This window comes from Homalodisca vitripennis, chromosome 6 (assembly GCF_021130785.1).
Source record: "Homalodisca vitripennis isolate AUS2020 chromosome 6, UT_GWSS_2.1, whole genome shotgun sequence".
NCBI classification, from domain to species: Eukaryota; Metazoa; Arthropoda; class Insecta; order Hemiptera; family Cicadellidae; genus Homalodisca; species Homalodisca vitripennis.
This window is the reverse complement of record NC_060212.1, coordinates 89612011-89630642: the sequence shown is the minus strand read 5'-3', so window position 1 is coordinate 89630642 and position 18632 is coordinate 89612011.

The window sequence follows — 18632 nt, the reverse complement described above, 5'->3', positions numbered from 1 at the left end:
CAGTGTTGGCAGCTCTACGGCTCGACAACGATGCGCAGTGAACTGTTGCGTTGGGGCAGGTCTAACAGAACTGTATTTCCTATCCAGATCTTCCTTTAAACACTAACACAACGTGTTTGTGAGGACCTTGTGGTTTTTTACACTGTCTATTTCCAAGCAGTTAGGCCTTTAAGAGGCTAAATAAATAAATTAGTAGTAGAAATGCAGTATTTTCTGAGTAAATAAAAGCCACTTAAAAAAAAATAAAGCAACTTAAGCCACTCTTGATATTACATTTTTATCTCTTACCATTACGATAGAGGACATTACGACATTCAAGACATTATAGACGAATAAAACACTCTGATTTAATAGAAACATTGTCCTAATTTGTGCAACCAATGCAATAAAAACAATGTTTTTGCTATTTATTCCCCTAATAGCATAGCCAGATAAATATATCGATTGCAAAATAAATAATTGTGTTCCATATATTTATCTTATTCGGCGTAAATACTTCTGCAGGAATTTGTGTTTTTGAAGCAATACTTACTTATTATTTACTTTGCCAAACATATGAATATGCTTTAAGCTTCAATCTCATGAACATCGATGACTTGTCGTAAATACTTTATATTTCTTTCGGAAATGTTATAGCACTACTTTGGTCATGGGAAGAACGCAACCTTGCAACATTTAATGAAGCATTTAGAAGCGTATCAGGTTTCAATATTGAGTCACCGTCACAAAAGTAAGTACACGGTAATACACATAAACTTATTTTAGTCAGGAGAAATTTATCTCTCATTAGCTCATTTTAAATATATGATTAAAACGCATATAACTACTCTTAGGTCTTTCTATTGTAATTTTTTGTACATAAAATATCTGAAAACTTTGAGATTAATGACTCAGTAAGTACACACAGTTAGTGATTTAGCATTGCTTTTATAAGGCAAAACTCTTAGTAGTTTCAGTAATACAGCTCGTTTCTTGTTTTGCTCTTAAGAATATACTTATTAAGAGTAAGAAAATACATATGTATTTATATTAAGAAGAGTGAAGAAAATAGCTAATAACTTTGAGGATGGAAATGTGGTCTGCAGTACGCATGCCTCAAATTTATGTTAATGACGGACTTTTATTTAGGTGTAAACATCTTACTTAAATTTATAGTTGCTAAGTTAAGAATGCATCTAGATTTGTCTTAAAAAAATATTTAATCCCATAAATGGATGAAAGTATAAATTTTAAATCTGAGTAAATTAGATAGTATGTATAATCTGAAAACAAACTTCAATACAGCCCAATCCTGTTTTATATTCCTAGACAGCAAACTTCAAATCAGACCATTTCCCTCTTAGTGTCAGATTTCTCATGAAGCTGCCTGTTGAAAGAGGATAAGCTACTTTTAATTATAGATTGATCGCTATAAATTAGACTATCAACGTTGTTTGTTCCTGCCAAATGTTCATCAGCGTCCTGTCCGTATACGTGCGAAACGAGTTATTGGGTTATAATTTGGTGTAAAACTCTATCTCTATACCCCAAAGAATTAATTGTGTTGGATTGGGCTTGTGAGTAAAAATTGTTGTCAATGTGAAAAATAAAAAAGGAAAATTTGATAACAGTGTATATTAAGAAGGAATGACATTTTCAGTAACCTATTAATGAATAGAGTTGAACTTTGTTGGCTTAGTTGTTGAAAAAAATTTTGCTAGTTTGTTTAAACCTTTAATACCACAAGCTAAATGCTAAATCGCATTTTTATTATGTTATGTGGGGAATACTGTGGGATTACTGATTAAAAATGGGATGAACGGAGAATGGATCTTACGTATGGTAGTTCACAATGTTTATATGAACTCACGTTCGTGACTTTCTGTTCTAAAAATATTTGTTCGATTTTAAACTAATCTGCGAAAATCGAAAAAAGGGGTAGAGAAATTTGAAACATAGCTTGACAACGCTGATATGTATTTATACGTGTGTTTGCATACTGAAAATCCTTAGATGTTTCTCACATGATAATGCATATTTTATTACATTTCATGGATTCTCAGACGTAAGTAATCTTAGTTCTTCTGTCGTTTCTTTAGCTGAAATTTACAAGAATATGTTACAATAAATGTGTTATATCGGGTAGTGGTATTAAAACGTAATCATAATATATTTAAAAATAAGTACGTTTATGAAATAACTGTTTTATTAGCTGAGCGTTTAGCGCATTACATCCCTCCAGTTGACGACGAAAGAGAATTTCAGTACAGGTGTATGTATGTCATTATGAACGTTGTATTTCAGTTGTGTTACCTTGGAGGGTTTAAATTTGGTTTGAAAGACCACCTCTACTAACTCTATGTCTAAGTTGAAAATGGTAAACATCGGTCCATTGGGAGTCACTCTCCGGGCCGAGTTGTTATCCGCTGTGGGGCGAGCACAAGTCTCTGGGATCTATAAAAGTCTAGAAAGGGTTTAATCTTGTATTTTGAGAGTCTTTTGGAAAACTTTTAGTTTCAGCTATGAGCTTAATAACCGTATTATACGCTCGGAATCCTTACACTTCTTTCTCAGAACAGGACACTTCATAATATCCAATTAGTATGCAAGCTGTTCCCTACAATATCTCGACAGTGATTTCTCCAGGATATTTTTGAAGTTTATTCGATAAAACGATAAAAGTTTTATTGCAGAATATCCTAATCTTTGTAATGAAACGAAATTGAGATTTTTATTAGAATAGTTTTTGAGAAGAATTATGTTGATTTGCTTCTTCTATAAAGAGTACATTACATAGTACGTTAAATAATCATCAAATAAAAAACATTTATTATCAAAATATTGTAATAATTATTATGACAACGGTGACACAAATCGGTTTTCCTAAAAACAGCATGTCACTTCACGACCGGAGTTATTGGCAAAACAGTAAAAACAAGTTCAATTTTCTGTAGTTCTGTAGAAAAGAGGGGAATGTTTTTATCCTTTATAAAAGTCTAACAATATTTTAAATATGTATGGTGAAGATTTTACATCGATAACTCAATCCCTTAGGAATATATCCAGACGTATTATGACTTAATTTACAACCTGACACCCTTTATATATATACTATATATACACACACGTATGTATATATATATATACACCCTGTAATATATATATATATATATATGTAAATATATATATGTGTGTATGTGTGGTTGTGTGTGTATACATATATACGCGATAAAGTATTATTTTTACCTATACAGGATGTTAGATGACTGAAACAATTAAAACCTTAACATACTTTCAATAATCACATTTTTACAACTATTTATTTTTTTGAATTTTGTACGGGGAATATAACGTATGTATGAATGTATTTTTTTACTTAAACACATTTTAGAAGTTAAACACATTTTAATATATATTTATGAATGTAATATTTAATATTTTTATTGTAATATTTCATATAATTAACTTAATGTAATAAAAAAAAACATTAATAGTGTTTAAAATCAGAGTCAATTTGCATTTTCCAAAGCAACAGGTAATGTTTTTTAATGAGGAATTTCAGCAGAGAAGGAAGATTAACAAGGGAAATGGCCATTGAAATGAAAATTGATTAGATAGAAATTCCAACCGAAAGAATTATCTACTAATTACAAGCTGCAGTTTCATATTTTACATCTATGGAATTTAAAGTGAAACGCTAGATGGGGAAGCTGTGCTGATAAATCTAAGGGTTACATAAGAAAATATTAAATTTAATTATTCTAAAATAATTAAACAAGAGGATAAGGCAATATGTTGTTATGTAAATATTATCTAAAATTATTATTATAATAAAATCCATAATGTACTAACAGATAACCCCTAATAAAACCAGTAAGAATCAACCCATACTATGCACGACTTTATCTTTGAATTAATTAATCAGATCTACCACATGCGTAAAAAATTGAAAAGAGAAGTATAATTATTCATGACCCAAAACCACTTCTATTGTCTAGTTACATGAAATGCATTAATAAGGCATGCTAATGAGACCTCCTTTGAGATTTATTTTCTCACAGACGTTAATATAACATCGAATATGATTTTCCCTATACGAATTGATTCGTCATGCATATTTCAAACCGTCAAACCCTTTCCTCAAATAGTTTTCAAGGTATCGTATGGACAGACAAACAGACATTTAGATAAAATGTTTCGCCAGCGGCCTCAAAATTTAAATTATAAAAATCAACGTTTGTAATGAAGAAAATACTAAAATAAAATTCCTTTACTGATTTTTAAGTTTTTATAAACCATACAATGTGAGTTTTGAATGCAGTGATTTTATTGTGTATAAACTTAATTTCCATCACTTGTGTAAACGTATTTTTGACATAAGAAATGAGAAACAAATAAATGTTATATTTTAAACCTACACTTAATAAAAAGAAAAAAAGCAATGACTCTTACAAGACAATACAAGCGATTACTACTAGATCGTGTATGCGAAATACCTGATATATGTAACCTAGAGAGCAATTCGACTGCAGAGGACATTCGTAAAGGTTCTCTCTCCGCGGCCTCGATATTTCAGTTATTAATCTGCCGAAGTAAAGGGTTCCTTCGGGTATTATGTAAATTGAAATACTCTTACCTCTGCGTGTAGTTTTTCAAATTTTCCCACTGTCGGAATTCCTAGCTATGTATGTCCACATGAATATAGTCTCAAAATTTTTCAATGATTATATATACAAGCAAACATTTTTATGTAGGTCTTATGGGTAACTATGATGGTAACCAGAAAATCAAATAATAAATTAATTTGTAAACAAACATACTGAGTAATATCGTATGAAAGTTTACCATGTGAAATAATAACACATACAGCCTAATGAAATAAACTGCACATTTGAAATACGCGACACTTTGAGTGGTGCACGTATTTCTTAATTTAATATGTTGAATACTCATGAAAACGTAAATTTACGTTAAGAAAGTCAACTATAACTTATTAAAATTCTCCAATTAACTCCCCATATGTATATATATATATATATATATATATACTATATATATATAATATATATATATATATATATGAGGATATATAAAAAAGGGAAGTTAAGTCTTAACTCACAACGGCTGACAATAACAGGCCAGGATGTAAATGACAGAACTGTACAGAGTACTTCGTGAAACAAGAACTCTTGGACTCGTGCCAAATCTTATCATAGAGATTTTGTGTCCGAACTACAGCTGAGCACGTGGGAATTGTCCTTAAATTTATGTTTACAAGATGACTAAAATTAATTGTTTGCGCTTCAGTTAAGCCTATTAATAATAATAATATTTTTCCGCAAACAATAAAACGTACGGTACAGTATTTACATTTAACCATTCATGTACGTAGCATAAAAGAAAATAGACAACAAAATTGGCCATTTTGGACTTGTCAGTCTGATTTTTATTACTATTTTTTATACTATCTGGAAATTTATTAAACATTCTCGGAGCAATAAGTTATGTTTTATTTAAAAATATATTCGTAGGTCTTGGGATCTGAAATGTATTGACTGTTCTGAGCTTGTTCCTGTATTTGTTTAATTGAGTGGGAAATTAAAAAACAAAGATGTACTTTAAATATAAGATTCTGTGACAGATAAAAAGAGGACGAGAAGGTTCAATTCTGTTTACATATAAAATTAATATAGGCACTTTTTCCTGTATATAAATTGGGTTTAAAATGTTTCGTAACTGTTTCTCCAGAATAATATGCCCATATTCTAAGCGACTTTGTACCAATGCAAAATACACATGTTGTAAAAAAATTACTATTACATAAATAGTTTGGTTAATGTTATTTATTTTAATTTAGAGTTTCTTCATACGAATTTTTCCAACATAATTCCGAACCAACATATACTCCCAAATATTTTATATCATTTTACTTGTAGTGCATTTATCAACACAAACAATATTTTAACCTGTACAGAATAAAATATCAGAAAAATTTAAATTAATATACGAATTTTGTCTAAGTCTAAATTTATAATACATAATATGTTTTTTGAGCTTATTGACACCTTTTTGTTTTGTAAACCACCATTGCAGTGCTTCCAAATCACTGTTAATTGCTGATTTAACAGATTTTTTTACGTAAAACAGCGCAGTATAATTCACAACACCTATTTCACATAAGGACTGAACCAACCCTGACACATTGTTTCTTGTCTAACAATCAACAGTTAAACCACTCATACACAACTGCTCTTATTACAAAGTCATATCACTTTTCTAATAATGTGCTATGATTGACAGTATCAAAAGCCTTTTTTATATCTTAAAAGAGGCCAAAGAATGTTGTTTTCATTTAGCTCATTACTTAGTTCTGTTATGAATTTCAACATGTCGTCTTCGGTATTCAGCTCCTAAGCTCTGAAACTAAACTGTTTTGCTATTAAAGAAATCAATGTTTTGTAAGAATGTAATATTCTGTGCTTCATTTGCTACTCAATTATTTTTAGAGAAAACATGATAACAAAGATATAGGACGATAATATTGCAATTTAGGTCTGAGACACCTATAAAAATAGGTACTATGACTGCATTTTTGATTATTGAGAGAAAGACTCCACTAGTAAAGCTTAAGTTGATGATATATATAATAAACATAAATTATTTGACGTGAAATATTTTGTATCAAGCAAGACTTTGTTGCAACAGTTCCAAATAAAGTATTGATTTTCGGCGATTTTATAAATGCTTCTAATTTACAAGATGAAACTGGATCAAAGATAATTGATTTTTATTATTATAGGGGTTGGCAAGTTTTATTTTAAACTGTTTGTCTGTCTTTATGCTAACTCTAAAATGTAAGTGTCTTATCTATAGGTTAAAAATTTTACTTGAAGGTTAAATCCTGAGTTCGATGATAGTATATGCCACTAAATGGGATTTGGATGAGAGTTAGTGAATATTTTTATATTAATTTTATGGATATTTCCGATGGGAAAGGGGAAAATTATAGAATAAAAAAGTTTTTAAATTACACATTAGTACAGCCAAATAAGATTTTCACGCGTTGCAATATTAAAACATGTACCCTGACTACCTTAACACATATATCAAAATTGTTTGGTCACTTGGATAAACCACAAATGTGAGTGTATCACGTGGCAAGAAACTCGGGAATGATCTGTAGACTTTTTACATAGACAAGAAAAAATTAAGGCCATGCCATAAGGCTAATTGTAATTGAAAGACACTTAGTAGACTGACCCCAATTTCTCTTTTGTCAGCCAAGAAGATGAAACATTTTTTTCCAAATGCTTGTTTGTCTATCGATTTCTCCGTCGGACATCTCAAGAATGAAATTTTATAAATGCAAGTTGTAGGCAACAAAACCTGTTACGCGAAACGTGATGTGGGGTACTATATATATAATATATATATATATATATAATATATATATATATATATATATATATATATATTTGTGTGTGTGTGTTTTTAACAATATTTTCAATGCATAAATATATGTGTGTGTGTATATATATATATATATATATATAAACGATTCGAGAAAGAGATAAAGAGTGGAAATAATTGATTATCGTTAAGTTTTGGATAGGCGTGACATCTTTTACGTTTGTAGCAACACATTTTTTTAAATGCTTAAATTTAGGAAATGATGATCCTTTAAGCCTCTCTGAAAGCTAGGATATGCCAGAACATTGTGTTGTCACCGCGAACTGATAATTTAAAACGGCCCAAGATATCTATGTGAAACCTTGCCCCCCTTGGGGTAAAGGGGGGGCAACTAAACATTTTCAAATACAAACACCTATCTTGTGACATTTTAAAGGGAATAAAAAAAGAAATCCAATAATGCAAAACTAGAGATATCTACGTTTATTTTTACAGATTTTATGACAAATTTATAATAATAAAATCAGTAACTGTCTTTGTCCTGTTTATCGTAATATGAGTCAACACTAACGCAAATTCTAAAAACAGTTACCTGTTTTAATGTAGCAGGTGTTCAAACTGTTCACCTTCGGCTGTTTGACAATGTGCTAGACGTGTGTAAAAAACTTAAGACATGATAGGGGTTTGTATTTGAAAATGTTTTAGTTGCCCCCCTTTACCACCCTTTAGAAAAGGGAGGCAAAATTTTCAACAACTTGAAAAATTTAAGAAATATGTTATAATATGTAGGGTAAAGTGTTTCACAACAGATATCTCGGGCCGTTTTAAATTATATCCAGGTGTGCCAGGACATAAAACTCACTCTGTATATATAATAATAACACATCGCTTTCAATCAATTTCACAGCAAACATGCTGATACCAAATATATCGGTATTTACCAATCATTAGTGAAGATTCGCAAGGGGTTTGGTCCTAGGGAAATGGCGGAAGAACTCCTAAAAGATTACGAAACATCGGGTGTGCGCGTGAGCGTGTTTGTGTGCGGCATATTATACTTTAGTCGTTATAGCGTCTTATGTTAGTGCCCAGTGAAAATATTCTAGTTTTAAAAATTTGGTATTTATTTATGGGGACGTATCATTAAATAATATCAAGGTTCTATTAATCATCATCATTATTTACGATTAAAATTTACCTACCTAAAATCATCCAACTAAATTATAATATCTAGAGATCAAATGAGTAGTTTGTTATTGATAAATATGTATATAAATTTCATATAATTTAAGTAAATATTCTTAATATGGTATAGTAATTCATTCATTTTAATTACGTAAATGTTTAGAGATGTCAGGAGAAAGATTTCCATTTCTTAGTTTTTAAGTGGAAACTGTCTGAAATAGAATAATTTAGAATATAATTTTTTAAATGTAAAACTTGTCATGGCGTTGCCAAATGTTACAAGCAAATTAAAAATATATATAATTTTATAACGCGAAAAATACAGTACTTTTTGGGTGAGCGTTAGAGAAGCGTCATTGTAGCCTCGTCCGTGCCTTGTATAATAATAATATACGGTAACAGTTTTGTTTACCTTTCCTTATAAAAGTCTGTCTTGTTATTAATAGTCATCATAAAATTCCACAGTTTTGTATAATAAACAACTGTTATTACTGGTACATTCAATAAACAGTGTCTGCCTCAAAACACAATTACTTGATTTTAATAACGTTTGTTTATTGTGAACGCATAATGCGGTGTACAGTTCACTCGAGAAACCTGATCAATTGTGTAAATAGGATACTTGCAGTAAAAAAGGTTTGATAAATGGGTAATTACTTTCTTCTGGAAGTAACAAGTTAATTTGATTTTGAATGAATCTATTTGTAATATATTGGCATGCTACTTATAGACGTATTAAAATTCTGCTTTTACAAAAAATGCAATGGTAAAACTTATATAATTAGTAGCGCCTAAATGGATAAAAAGTGTCAACCGGGAACATTATAGAAATTATAATCACTAAATCCAATGATTTATTAGATATTATTTATATACCTCTAATAGTGCTATACATTTACAGGAAAAAATAAGCTTAGTTTCCATTAATATAGCGATTAATTATTCTAATAACAAAGGTTTCTTGCCTTAAGCTTTCCTTTCAATAATTTAATTTTAGTTTCAACAATTTAATTTATAAAAAAACTTAATGACATTTTATTGTTTAACCTTTAATTTAATAAAATATAAAATTTAGTAACGCCTGAATTATAATAAAAATAACATGTAGTATCATTTTAATTTTAAACTGAAACAACATTTTAAATTTATTGTTGGGGTTTTTAAAAATAATATCATTATTTTCTTACCTTGGTATATAATTGTCAATTACAGCCTGACCTTAATTAAGGAAACATGCTTTGGTTTGAAGACAGATTTTATGTCTTGATTGATAAACTATATATTCTCATCTATTTAAGGATTTAATCTACTTCATTTTATATATATATATTCTCAAACGAAAAACATAGGTAATGACTTAAACATTTAAACAGTTTATCACATTTCAAAATGTTAATAAATAAATAAATCGCACATAAATATGAGTTAACAGTCAATAAATACCAGGAAAATTCCTTTTTATTGGACCTAGAGTGGTAATAAACCCGTACACGTGCACGTCACGTAGGTTACCTATACGAGCAGCAAAGAGGGCGTTAAGAACTCTCGTACGCGTTAAAACTACAAGATTCACATAACGACTGTAGGAACGCCACAAAACAAAACCAAATTTGCAGACTCTTGGAGCAATTGGAAAAAATCTATAAATATTACTAAATGTAAAGAATACAATACATTTCCAATGTATAAAATTTTAATTTATATTTCCAATAAATTGGGAAATGTATTGTATTTCTTTACATTTAGTAATATTTACACAACCCAAATGTTAAAATAAATCTTATTCATTCCTTCCATATTATTAATACATACATTTCTTCATGCTCAAAATTATGATGTGTAATCATATAAAAGTTCATAGTTTCTACCTGGAGCAATTACATAACTTTTCTAAATATATTTATTTATCCTGAGAATAAGTAAAGTAATATCGATTATGTTTAATTGAACTATAATTCTAGAAGTTCTCATCTTATTGATATTAACTTAAATTAACCTTGATATATTGATGTTAAACTTAGCAATTCACCTAAAACGGTTCAAGTAACAGCTTACCACTAGCTGTTCACATAATTCCCTGCATAACTATAACTTGTATGATACACAAATTGTAACTTGTTTCTTTAATCCTGAAAACAGCTCTAGGAGTTCCTCGACACGTGTTTAGATTATAAAAGATACATATTATTCTAAAGTTTCGCCATACCATACAAAAAGGCTTGAAGAATATTTAAAGAACCCACAATGAGAGAAAGACAAGAGAAACCTGAATACAATGACCCAAGTTTAAGTAGGTAAGTTTTTGTGGATACGGGCAGGCCACATGTGTATAGAACAGATGCGCTAGCCGACTCAGTTCTTACATCGGCCGCACTGGCCGCCCATTTGAAAATCGATACCAATGTCATTGCTCTGAACCATAATTAGTAGGCATAATCAAAAATTTGATAGCTTATTAGATTCAAATAGAGTGGTGTAGATATTTATAATAAAAAATGTGATAGATGAGTTTTGTAAAAGAGAAAATGTAAAAAAACTCAAGACCTGAAAATAAGTGTGCAATGTAGCTCCAATACTGTTTGTTCAACATCATTTTCCAGCAAAAACTGAACCCACCTGACCCGTAAGTTTTTAAAGCATATATGTTTGAATTAGTTTTTTATTCATTTTAATATCCAGTGTATTGATATACATGTCCTGTATTAGTGTGCAGATGGTGTTTTAAAACATAAATAGGTGAAGATATATAAGTACCTAAAGTAGTAGTGCGGCACTTCACTAACCGCAAATGTTGATATGAGTTGTGTTGATAGATAAGGCTACTCTACTGTGGTAGATGACTGTTGGAGTGGTTAGAGCTCCATTGGTAAATAATGCTGTTGCTATCCAGAGAGAGTACTGGAGAAGCGGGCCGTGACTTTGACAAAGAGGAAGGTCATAGTAAGGAGAGTGGGGGCAGAATATAGTGGGAATACTGGGAATCACAGTGTGCTGAAAGCCGGCAGTGAGTGAGGTCATACTGCTCGTATAGAGGTAAGTCAGTTACATGGACATCTATTGGGCAATCGAAGCATGTTACTACGCTGTACTACTTGTTGACGGGGCAGTAAAAATGAAAATATTAGATTTTCAGATACTATAAAACAACTTATAGTTTCCCCAATAAATGAATAAAAATTATATCGCTTGCTGGTTATGAGAATATAGAATTAATTATAGAATGAATTAAATACTAATGTAAACAATACATACATTTAGAGTAAAATTTCTATACATGTTTAATTTTTCACATATTAATTGTAAATATAGCCACCGTCTTTTATTTAAAATGATTTATTAATTAGTTAGTCTCAGTTGTCTTTCGAACAATGAAACAAAATTTAAAATATTGTCGTGTATTAATCACGTTGTATTTTAAGCAACGAGCTTGAAATTTTTTCTCTTATTGCTAAATTATTTTTTACAAACTTGGCAAAATTTATTTTTGTAGGTACTATTTTAGTGTATTTTTTTATCCGTTTTTAATTGTGGGGGAGGTGTTATGAATACGCAATTCTAATAATTTCTTATAATTCTAATAATTTTTAAAAGAATCATTCAAAGTACGTAATTACTACACTATTAAATTTAGTTGGGGGGGGGGGGTGGGGGGGGGGGGGGGTGGGGGGGGGGGGGGGTGGGGGGGGGGGGGGGTGGGGGGGGGGGGGGGTGGGGGGGGGGGGGGGTGGGGGGATTTTGGGAATTTTTTTTACGTGTGTGATATAAAAAAATTTGAATTTTGACAATGTTGACTTTGAAATGAAAAATAGCCCCAAGAAAACAAAATGTATTGCCCCCACAGGAACTGTTCTAGTAATTAACTTGCTGGTTATGGGAAATAAACGATGCTTTATTAAACAGCGTGTAGAGTAAACTTAATACAACAATACAGACTTGAGGATATGTATGACTGAACTGTTTCAGCGATATACCTCGTAAAAGAACGTCTGGAGATCTCACAGAGATTTATCGTTAAAGCTAAGCTAAAGTAAGCAACATTTGAATTTTTTCTACGTCGTGTGATATAAGAAATGAATAATGACAATGTTGACTTTGAAATGTAAATAGTCAGTAACGAACTGTATTGTCCCACAGGAACTGTTCTAGTAACTGCAAGAGTTTCTGTTCTCTTAACTTCTACAGAAAATTATTTTGTATAGAAGTTGCTTCTTTACTGATACTTTATTGTGTACGGGATATATATTGAAGTTCCTATTATGTACGTTTAGGCTTCTAGCTAAAAGTATACGCCATATCACTAAGAATAAATGTATGTTAACTCTCATTATTTCCTTTATTACTTTTAATCATTGCCATATATTTAATCATGGACTTGGTATATCTAGGAGAGTAAATTAATCTTGATCCAATGAATATTTAAATTAATAAATTAAACACCTGTAAATCTTTTACTAATATCTTAAAAGTCTAATATAACCCAAGAATACCTGCAGATAAATTGATAAAAATTAATGAATATGGCCAATTCCTAGAGTGTATTCGAAAAGTCATTTCACACTTTTAATTAATTATAGCTTCTCTATTACTTACTAATCGCAGGCCAACGAAAGAGATGTAAATAAAATCAGGGCTTTAAAAAGTTTCGTTTAATTAGTTGAGTTACCCATTGTTGTAATCTGTGACTAGTGTTTTTACGAAAACAATAATCATGGCAATTTTGAGAGAAAAGATCAGTGTATTTTGAGCAAACAAAAAACTTATACTCCCATATCAGTGCAGTGTGAGTATCGTCGAATGTTTCAAGAAATTCCCTGTGACAGACGAAGTATTTCTAGATAGGATAAAACCATTAAAGAAACGGGCAACTTATTGGTAAAAACACTGTACCGTTTGACGATAACACATGGGGGTGGTGACTTCTGAGGTCGTAGTAATAAATACTCGAATTGCAAAGTTTACTCATAAGTTCAATTTAATTTATTAAAACTTACAAGCACCACTTTTAGATGGTAAAGGAAATATATGTATTGCCACGTTGCTGCCAATTAGAATATAAGAACTAAAAATGTATATCTTCTAGGTGGGCCTAAAATATTCCATGTTCTATGGAATTATGCCTACGAAAATCTATTTTATAAAACATAAGATTTTACTTCCCTTCGCAATGTGTAAGACTCACAACCCGGGTGACGGCGTCTTGGCACGAGGCAATGGCGCTGTAGTCTAAGAAGGGTTATGTCTAGTCGGTGGTTACTAGACGATGAGTAGAAGATAAGAAACTGGTAGCCGTCTACTCAAATAATATGTGCCCTGTGAGCTGTGAGACACGTGGAACACGTAAACTCGCGGACAAAGCGCGCGAAGTCTGCTCGGTCACATAGTTGGGCTGCTACAAAGGGTTCGAAGAAAATATTCATACGCGTACCAATTAGGTAGTTACTTCGCCCAATAATTTAGTTCCGAAACATTGGATAAAAATAATATAAAATTATACTGGCTGACTAGGTTGTGAAATTTTACATTGTATGAAATTTAATTAACCAATTAACGGATATTAAAAATTAATGAATATGGCCAATTCCTAGAGTGTATTCGAAAAGTCATTTCACACTTTTAATTATTTATAGCTTCTCTATTACTTACTAATCGCAGGCCAACGAAAGAGATGTAAATAAAATCAGGGCTTTAAAAAGTTTCGTTTAATTAGTTGAGTTACCCATTGTTGTAATCTGTGACTAATGTTTTTACGAAAACAACTTATTTTTGTTTATTTTTTGGCAACTTTGAGAGAAAAGATCAGTGTATTTTGAGCAAACACAAAAAACTTATACTCCCATATCAGTGCAGTGTGAGTATCGTCGAATGTTTCAAGAAAATTCCTGTGGACAGACGAAGTATTTCTAGATAGGATAAAACCATTAAAGAAACGGGAAACTTATTGGTAAAAACACGGACAGACGGGCTAAAATCAGGTGACGAAACTCTCAAAACCATCAAACAGATTTTTTGAGAAGTCCAAAATTCTGTGTGGAAACGTGGGACGAGAACTGATTGTCTCTGAGTATACATTTCACAAAGTTTTGAAGAAAAGACTTATATTTATTGGTTATAAACCTCAATTAATGCATGCTTTGAACATAGATGACTAATTAAAGAAGTATGACTTTACTGTAGTCATACTTCTTTAATGTATGAAAATAGACTGGATGAGCATTTTATGAACATATTTGTTTTGATTGTTGTGGCTATCTTTAACTTGTTTCTAAAAGTGCTTCTTCGTAACGTTTCCATATTGAATGAATCAAAGCTGCGATTGATTAATTTATCTCAGAATTCATGATCAAAAAAATGGGAGGAGATCAAAGTTTGCTTGGACGTTCGCAGGGCGGTTCATGGTTTTCATGTCGAGCTCAGATAAACTAACGTGAAACTGTTTAAAGTAGTCTTTAATTCTATGTCAATGTGGTTTTTGTTTTGGAGATACTTTTTTAAATAAATTTATTTAAAAGTGTGTCATGACTTTGTGAACACACTATATTATTTATTATATGTGTAAATAGAAGATTGAAAAATAAAAATTTTAAACGTAGAATAGTTTACAAGAGTGGATGTAGTTGTTTTTTTTCTGTTTCACTTTTTGTTTGTAATACTCTCAATGCTTTCAAGAAAATGAAAAAGGTGACATACCAAAACCTTGTGATAATATTATAATAATATTTAATTTGAAAACTCAAACAGAGGTAAGAATTAATGTTGTTAAATGAATATTCGTCAACATAAATATACAGTTTAAAGAACTAGTACTATCATGTCGCTAATTTGAAACCGAAGATTTTCAAAGGAATCAACCATAAAAAGAAATATTTGTATAATAGGAAATTATTTATAATTTCGTGATTTTAACTTATTAATTAAAAAAGATAAATTAATAAAATGTAAAACTATATATATCTAATTTATATTGAACTTAACCATTAAAAACACTTTTTTATTCAGAGTTCCTTAGTTTTGTCTAAGGTTTGTAAACATTTAATTTGACTTTAGTATTCTTTAGTCTCATACAATATTAATTTCAAAATTCATGTTTAAGCCCTGGATATGCAATAAACGGTATTGAAATGTATTGCAGTATTTAATTTTATGTAATGGAAACCATACGGTTGTATATAATATGTTTTATTAATAATTATAAGCAATTTTTAATTTGCAAAATATATAGGAACTTAAAATGACAGAATATGTTTTGAACTTTCTCAGTTATTTTTTGAAAGTTAAGTCCTCAAATATTTTGGGTCAAAATTAAAACTTTTATAAATTGTTCAATAAAGTATACTGTTGAAGCAGATTTCTAAAATTATGTATCTCCCTGTACATTTACACCAAGATAAATTTAAAACTTTTTTAGAACTTACCACTTACAGATCTTTTGGGGGTTCATATTAGTTTTACAGAAAAAGAATATGAAGGAGATGAGATTTCTATAGGAATACAGGTACCGAGGTAGTGGAACTGGCCTAGATGAGATTTTAATTATGCAGTTGGAGTTAGTTCCATTGAGAATACAGCAGATGAGGAGGCCAGTAGGTATAGTTGAAAACCTTTATTAGAAATACCTAACAAAATATTGCATCTTAGCTGAGTTTATTCTAGAAAATCCTTGATTAAAAAGCGTGTAAGACTCGTAGCAGCGTAGTTCTCAAAATAAAATTTATATCATTAGCCTTCAGTGTTTATATGATCTTATTTCATGTTCCGATATGTTTGACAAAATTTTCAGCTTTTTTATTATGAGAAATTCAATAACTTCGATTATGGTTACAAGTAATCATGTTGTTTGTAAGTTACATGTTTTAAAAGTTAATTTACAATAACAAGAAAACATGTGTTTTTGATTTAATTATTGTATTTCTTGAGAAACATTTGTCAAAGATTTAAATTTCACTTTTTTGGTTTAAACGTAATGAAAAGAATCGTAATAATTAAGCATAACTTTTGGTGCTTCATAAAATATTTCTATTTAGGAAGTTTCTATGTAATCCCAAATTTTGTATTTTCAAAGTATTTGTTCACCCTTTTATACTCATTATAATTTCTTTGGAAATTGAACAGTCTACATTGCCGAAAAATTCAATATTTTATGGTATTTAAATGTATCATTATTTTTTACTAAGCAATATCGCTTAGTTTGAGAGTTTATAGGCTTCAATAAACCTGAAGACACACACTTTAAAGAATAAAAAATACACAATTTAACAAGACCAACTAAACGGTAGAGTTAAACAGATAGCATTAATAATCTATATAATGTAATGAGAGAAATATTTATTACTGAATAAAATTAGTGCAACTATTCAGTAAATCACAATGAATCATTAAATTATGTAAGGAATCAGTGGACAAGCCTTTGAGACTGCTTGGTAATGACCCTACAAATTACCCAAGGACAATTAATGCCCTTCTTAATAAAGTAGTTAACCGCCAAATGATGCCATAAGTTAGTGGTTTTCAGGTTTCCAGTTTTGTTACACTTCCTTTAGACTCTTAGACCTGGATTAAATATAATTTTTCTTTTCTATCCTATCTCCTTGTAGGCCAATTAAATATATTACATATTTCAGTAAAAGGCTATGCGATAACAAAACTTTTTTTATAGAATATAAGATCAAGCCAATATTTTGTTTTAGTATTTGACAGAACATTATTATATCTAACAAAAACAACAAAAGGTTTCGAACATAGTGTATATTATTATGGTACGCATGAAATAAACCATTTCGGAAGTTTTTATTTTATTCTTTCTTGAAACAAGAACGCATAATAACTTAATAATAATTACTATTGTAATAATTGTCATAAATGAAGGCATAATTATTCAAAATCAATGCTTTTAGAACTGATTTCCATGAAATCTGAGAAATATTATCGTTTTTACGCATTAGACTAAAATTATATTATTTTCTATTATACTAAACTCTTTCTTGTAAAGTATGAGTGATTAACATACTGGATACTCAATAAAACTGTTTTCTCGGTATAAACACAAGATTAATTTAAAGTAAAGGACTATTAAAAGCTCAGTTTTTTTATGTTTTATGAAATGTAAAATTTGTTCAACACCTAGGATAAAATATTAAATGTTTAGACTGAAATAAAGTTTAATTATAATGCACATATAAATGGTGAAAGACTATTATATTACCAAAAATCTTATTTTTCCTTCAATTGAAAGTTTTTAAAACTCTTTTAGCTAGTCGTAGAAATTCCATTAACTTACGATGACGAGTTTCTAAATCAACTGTATCGCCCTCGAATGAATCGACGCATGAGTCGTTTTCTAAAACCTTCAATATTCTCCGCGCATTTGTCCTGTTTCGGAGCGTCATAGACGTAACAAGATCCTATCTTGTAGAATTCGAAGAGATTACAGCAAAAATAAGCCTAAACTTTTTAGAATAATTAGGAGGGAACAAGAAAGGAGTGTGTTCACCTATTTCAGTTTGGTTTTGCGTGATGAACTGCTAATAATTTTGTAAAACTTTGTACATGTGTTATAACTCACATTGAATATTGCCTGGAAAACCCAGATTTATAAAGAATTATCAAATATAAGTAATCATTGAAGCCTGAAATCATCGTCTATTGTATTATCTGTTTCACCATCAGTAGTGTAAATGTAATATCTTATATAGAAACTATACCATCCACCACTGAAATATAATTTACTTACTGTAAAGTAGAAAAATTATTGAAGATCAAACGGTAATTAATATTTAAAATTGTGTAAGGTTTCATGTATTTAGAATGTATAGAATGAATTATAAAATTATTTAAAATAAAAACCTTGTAAAAAATAATTAATTAATGGATTTTAACGACAGCAAAATTTATTGTTGTGAAGGCAATAATTACATTGTTGATGGGAAAAGGTAATTTATTTCACGTTCCTGTGGTATCCTCACATGTTTCTATTGCATGGCCTCACATTTCTGATAAGTTTTGCCTTGCCTCATATAAGCATGTTTCGAGAACCGCAACTCTTTGGGGCGTAGAGTTAATTA